This window comes from Marmota marmota, unplaced genomic scaffold (assembly GCF_001458135.2).
Source record: "Marmota marmota marmota unplaced genomic scaffold, marMar, whole genome shotgun sequence".
In the NCBI taxonomy this organism is placed as follows: Eukaryota; Metazoa; Chordata; class Mammalia; order Rodentia; family Sciuridae; genus Marmota; species Marmota marmota.
Genome location: NW_026000240.1, coordinates 4,974,500 through 4,980,499, shown reverse-complemented (window position 1 = coordinate 4,980,499; position 6,000 = coordinate 4,974,500). Strand labels below are relative to the sequence as shown.

Sequence of the window (6,000 nt, the reverse complement as noted above, 5' to 3'; positions counted from 1 at the left end):
GGGGCCGCGGGGGACCCCAGCTCCCCTTCCTCACCTAAAATTCTCGCTGTGCCCCTCCCTCTCTGGCGCCTGGAGCCGGGTCCAGCCCGCGATCCTTTCGCCGGACCTGGGTGACTTCGGTCGTCCCCCGCCCCTAGCTTGGGTTCCTGCGCCCCCAGTCCTAGCTCCCCTCTTTTGTATCCCCCTTTATTCCCCCTCCCCCCATTCAACCCAACTTCAGCCCTGGCGCTGCGCCCCCCTTCTCTGGCCGGGCTCGATTGGCCGCTTCCTGAGCTGTCAGACTCGAGTCCAGCGCGCTTATTGGGCGATTCTCTGGCCCGGCGACCCTGCCAAAGAAGGGCGCGCCGGGCGGGGGGCACCCGGGTAGCGACAGCCGCAGGGAGCCGGAGACTGAGTCCCTGGAGAGACCCGAGGGGCCCCAGAGCCAGACCCGGAAATGGGCAAGGGAGATGCTGAGACGGAAGATCTCGGAGGCTCAGAAACACAACGACAGAAAAGATGAAGATGCAGTGGGTGAGGCCCGTGCAACCAGGGCGGGGCGGACAGCAACGCTTTGGTGGATAGTTACAGAGAGGAAACCCCACAAACAGAACTGGGAACACCTGGCGTTTATAAAGAGCTGTTTACCTGTTAATACTTTTATAAATCTTATTTGATTCCCTCCCAGTAACTCTGGGCTGTGATAGGGGACAGGGCCTCTGTGGTAATTCCCGGAAACTGAGGCTTCAAGAGCTTAACCAACTTGCCATGGGTCACACAGGTCTCCTAACTTTCAACCCAAAGATCTTTTCTTAGCACCGGCTGCCTCCCAGACTCAATAAGCTGTTTTCAGGAAGGATGTGCACCAGAGCAAGCTTCCAGGCAGGACCTGGGAAGAGGGGATAATGGCCAGATACTCCTGCTCAGCTGGCCAGCAAAGGCAAGGGTGAGGAGGACTTTACTTCCTGTAGCGGAGACCTGGGCCTGTGAAATGATGTGTCTGCCCAACATCGTTTTCCCCTTGAGTAAAGACGTCCTGCAGGCTGTCTCCTCTTGGTGAGGTATGGTGGGGGGACCATACCTCTCACCAGAGGAGAGAGAAACAGCCTTCCTTTATCCTCTTGGTCCTCCTGCCTCTCCTCAGAGGTTATGACCAGGAACCTACGGGTCTGAAGAACTGCCTTATTTCTTTCTGCTGGTCATCTATTTGCAGAGTGGAATATAAACCTTGCCAGAGCTACAGAATGGGAGGAGAAAAATTCCGAGAGATCTGAGTAAACTAACCCTTGAGTAATCATCCAGCCTTTGAGTAATCCATGATTAACTAAGTCATAAAAAGCAACACAGATTTAGTCAAGAAAAATTCCAGCGCCCCCAGTGTGCAGAGCGGTATGCTAGGTGCTACCAGGAGAGAGTTGACCAAACTCAGGAAGGGAGCAGAGCTGGCTGTTACCTACAGGTCCAGCCAAGTTCAGTGTTGAACAGAATTCCAACAGAGCTCACCTGTGTCCAGAGAGAGGCTGTCTCATTTCCTACCCTGGGAGATCAAATCTGGAGATCAAATCTGAGTCTGGCAGGGAAGAATGAGGAAGAGGAAAGGAAAGATGAACTAATATTTATTAAGCTACTATGTATGTATGTAAATATTTTATTGTCAGCATCAAAAGACAGCATTACAACAAATTTAGAGATCTTAATTAACTTTTGTTTGCAATTCAAGAATCAGACATCACCTATTCTACAAAATGTATTTGAGTATTTCAATGAGATGAGCAGAGAAGATTGATTTTATGGACAGAGAAGGGCCGAAGAAGCAGAAATAGAGAACAAAAAAATCACATAGGTCATTTTAAGTTACTTTCCTTGTAAAGGTTAAAGGAAGGGGACTTATTATGCCTACTAAAACTGACCTGTTTGGTGTGTGTGTGTGTGTGTGTGTGTGTGTGTGTGTGTCTTCTTCCCTCCCTCCAAATAATTTCTTGAAAGGTCAGATTAACAACTTAGTTTTGACTTGGTGGCTTGGAACTTCAGCATAAGTAACTCCATTTGGGTTAAGTCTGTTGGGCCTAATGCAGGAGCTCAATCTAAACCAATGGTCTCTATAAATTTTATTTATCGTTAAATAACCATTTTGAGAAAAGTATTATTCTCTCCAGCATAAAGATGAGAAAATTGAGACTTAGAAAATGGATAAGTTTGTAGAAGGCCCACTGTTTGCAGCACTCGGCTCCTTGTTCTCTACCATACAGCCATGTAGCAAATACCATGCAGGAGAGATACTCAGATCATAGGCTACTACATACTCAGGTCAGAGGCTAGGTAGCCAGAGAAGTCAAGGTTACTTATCAGATGTCTGTCATTGATCAGCTTCTCCACATCTGAGCGCTCCTTAGCTGGTCATTCCTTTTATTATTTTTTTCAATTAAAAAAAAATCATCTTATAACAAATACCCTATGTGATTGATGTAGAAAAACTAAAAACAAAGAAAAAATCATATTCATAATCCTACCACCTAGGAAGAACCAACATTAAAGTCCTGATTTTTTTTTTCTTAAAAAATAACTGGAACCTTTATTCTATAGTTTTAGTCTGCCTTTATCTACTTAGCAAAATATTGTAGTTTTTTTCATGTCAGTAAGTGTTCACTTATATTATCCATTTTATTGTCAAGAGTATAATTCTATTGCATGGATATATCACAATTTATTTAACCAATTCCTACTGTTAGACATTTTTCACTGTCAGAATAGTTTATAGAATATTTTCATCCTTTTATTGTCACAAACAATGAGCATTTTTGAGGATAAATCTTCACATGCATTCTTAAATTATATCATTAGGAGAGATTCCTACAAGTAGGATTGCTAGGACACAGGATAAGCACATTTTCCCCCAAAGATATTTATAAAATTTAGACTTTCAGTCCTTGCCTCTTTTCCCAGTTCCAAGCTTCCCCCAGCCCATGGATGCTCCTTGGGACACACCCACACCCTGGATTCCATTAATCTAACACTGAGATAATCTCCCAAGTAGCCTGCCCTATTTTCCATTTTCCCCCTGTTACTGATATGATCATCCCCAAACTCCCCAGACGTAGTGGTCCTTCTTCTGCCTTTGTCTTTTCATATCAGTTTCTTCTACATTCTCTTACCCTTGTCCAGATGGTCCCCCTCCTTGCCTGGACAATTGCCAACTCTTCCTCCTTGCCCTCAAACCTGTCCTCCACTTTGTCCTCATCTATTCACACCTCCGCAAAATCTTTCCTCAAAGCAGCCTCTTCTCACCTATGGGTCTCACTGCCAACCACTTCTCCATGCCACCAACCACTTAACCACCTTGAACTGCTCTTTCTCCTCTGTAGACATTACCTTTTTCCCCCTACAAATTACACTAGCAGCACCTGGGTAAAGGCCTTTATAATGCACCTCCACTCTGCCACCCTTTCTCCCAAACCTGTAGTCACTCCCTCTGCTCCCAGTATATCTTGATGGTATCTCTGTTATAGCACCTGTCTCATTGTATTATCTTGACTTGTTCATAGAATCATCTCCACAGCCTGCCCAACTTCTTGAGGGCATAATTGGTATCTGATCCATTCTGTACCCAGTGCTCAATCTGGTGCCCACTAGTTGGTAGGAGGTTACTACTAGTTGGTGGATAAAGAAAAGGAAGGTATACCCGGGAACTAGTGAACGCATGGAGTCTCAGGGGTGTGTGACTGAGGAGTGCTTGAGTTGCTTGGTGGGGATGGACAGGCGGGTTGAATTCTTCAACACAGCACAGAGGACTCCGGTTTAAAGATAATAAGGAGCCCTTTGAATTGGGGGACAGAGTATCCTGGTCCATTCTGTTTGGGGAGGCAAACTGGGAAAGACGCAGCCACATTGAAAAAAGGAAACAAAATCCAAGAGCATAGGAGACCAGTCAGAAAGCCACTACAGAGCAGATGTTAATTGGGCCCAAAAGTGACCATAGTAATGGAAATAACTCCACTGACTGGAGGAGATCCAGGGCTAAGGTGCAAGTCCAGGGGTTCATCCCTATGAAAAGAAAATCCAGAGGAGCTGCGGTCACAGGGTAGAAAGGCAGAGGTTTTTAAGACAGACTCTAAGAGTTTTACATGATGCAGAAAGGATGTGGTCCTTAGGGTCTTCACCAAAGGGCCATCCCAGGCCTTTCTGGAATTAGTCTTTACAGACACCCAGAGCACCTCCAGCCTTAGGGGAGACCTGCAGACATACTCCCTCTAGCCCTCGTCCCCCTGGTGCCTCAGTTACCCTTTAGGACTTCTTCACTCCCCGAGCCTGTTCTTTAGAAGAATATTTGTTTCATGGGGCTGGGGTTGTGGCTCAGAGGTAGAGCGCTCACCTACCATGTGTAAAGCACTGGGTTTGATCCTCAGCACCACATAAAAATAAAGATATTGTGTCCACCTATAACTAAAAAATAAATATTAAAAAAAAGAATATTTGTTTCAGAAATTAGAACACTAGTATTTTAGAATAGTCAGAAATATTTGTAAAAGTGAATACCAGTAATTCTCCCCTACTTAGAAATACTTTGCCGCACTGCCTAAATGGGGAGTCACAGGCCACAGGTATAAGATTTCTTTTAGGATGATGAACATGTTCTAAAATTAGGTTACGGTGATGACTGCACAACTGTAAATTCACTAAAACCCACTAAATTGCACACAGTAAGTGGGTAGACTTTATGATACCGAGTTATATCTCAATAAAGTGGTTGAAAAAGGAATGCCCTGGGAGGTTGAAGGTGCTGTGACAGAACTGTCTGCCATGGGCAAGTCAATGTGAGTGAATTTAATCAGCATGCCTCCCACTAAGGCCCAGCCAAGGCTGGGGGACACTAAGGGAGAGGATGCTTGCTATTAAGAATAACGATATGTTAGGAAGAGGAAAATAGAGCCTTTGGCACCAGGGAGCAGTTCCTGAGGTGAATGAAACCATAGAATGGGAAACACAGTAGAAGAGGTCATGGGTGCCTGGGAGCTGGAAAGAGGAGGGCAGGAATGAAAATAAGTTAGGAATTGGGAGTCAAAAATGAATTTTACAATGGGGTACAGTGGCATATACCTATAATCTCAGAAACTTGGGAGGCTGAGACAGGAGGATCTAAAGGTCAAGGTCAGCCTCTGCAACTTAGACCCTGGCTAAAAAAAATTTTAAATAAAATAATTTTTTTTTTCTTTTTCCCCTCTGCAAAGTTTTGCCCAGGAGAGGCCTGCCCTACAATGAGTTCTTCAAAAGGAATTATGGAGGCTGGGGATGTAGCTCATAGGTAGAGTGCTTGCCTAGTATGTGCAAGGCCCTGGGTTCAATTCCTGGTGCAGAAGGGGGAAAATTTTTTATTAAAAAAAAAAAAAAGGAATTACAAAGTATGAGAACCTAAGTCTCTCTCAAGGGTGTAGGGGCAAAAGGAATTTTCCACCCCTGAGGGCTTCACAGTTTGAGCCTGGCTAAATAGATTAACAGGAGAAAAGGCATACAAATGTATTCATGTACACCTACCTGACCAACAAAGATAAATAAACTTCATACATGCCAAAATGCACTCAATCCCAGAAAGGCCTTTCTGCCACAAGAAAACAAAGGGAGGTGGGGACAACTGAAGGTACGTTTCTTTAAATAACCCAATTGAAGACAATAAAACTTAGATGACCTTAGGTAAAACTATACACCCTACAGTACTCAGCCAATGAGGAGCTGGAGAAGGGACCTTGCACACCAGGGAATCAAATGCTGGTTGTAACTGCTTGGAAGTGCCTGCTCAGCCGAACTTCCAATCTGCAAGACCATCAATAAAAGCCTCGCTTTCATGTTATACCTTGGTTCTCTTAGTCCATGCTTTGGATTTGGGCCAGTGAGCTTGTTTCTCACACTAGGGTGATTACACAAAGTACGGAAACCACAGAAGGCCAGCTGGTTGAAGCTTAAATACCCATTTCAAAAGGGAGAGAGAAATGGAGGCTATAGGCAAATTTTGAAGAAGACAAAATGCCT

General features: G+C 44.7%; 1 long non-coding RNA gene across 1 annotated transcript in view; it reads left to right on the top strand.

The window, feature by feature from the left end:
* Positions 1–6: 6 nt before the first annotated feature.
* The window catches only part of LOC125613536, a 39,253-nt gene continuing 33,259 nt past the window's right edge, over positions 7–6,000 (top strand). Inside the window, exon 1 of the long non-coding RNA XR_007344069.1 lies at positions 7–513. This is a non-coding gene — a long non-coding RNA (uncharacterized LOC125613536). The remainder of the gene's footprint in view (positions 514–6,000) is intronic.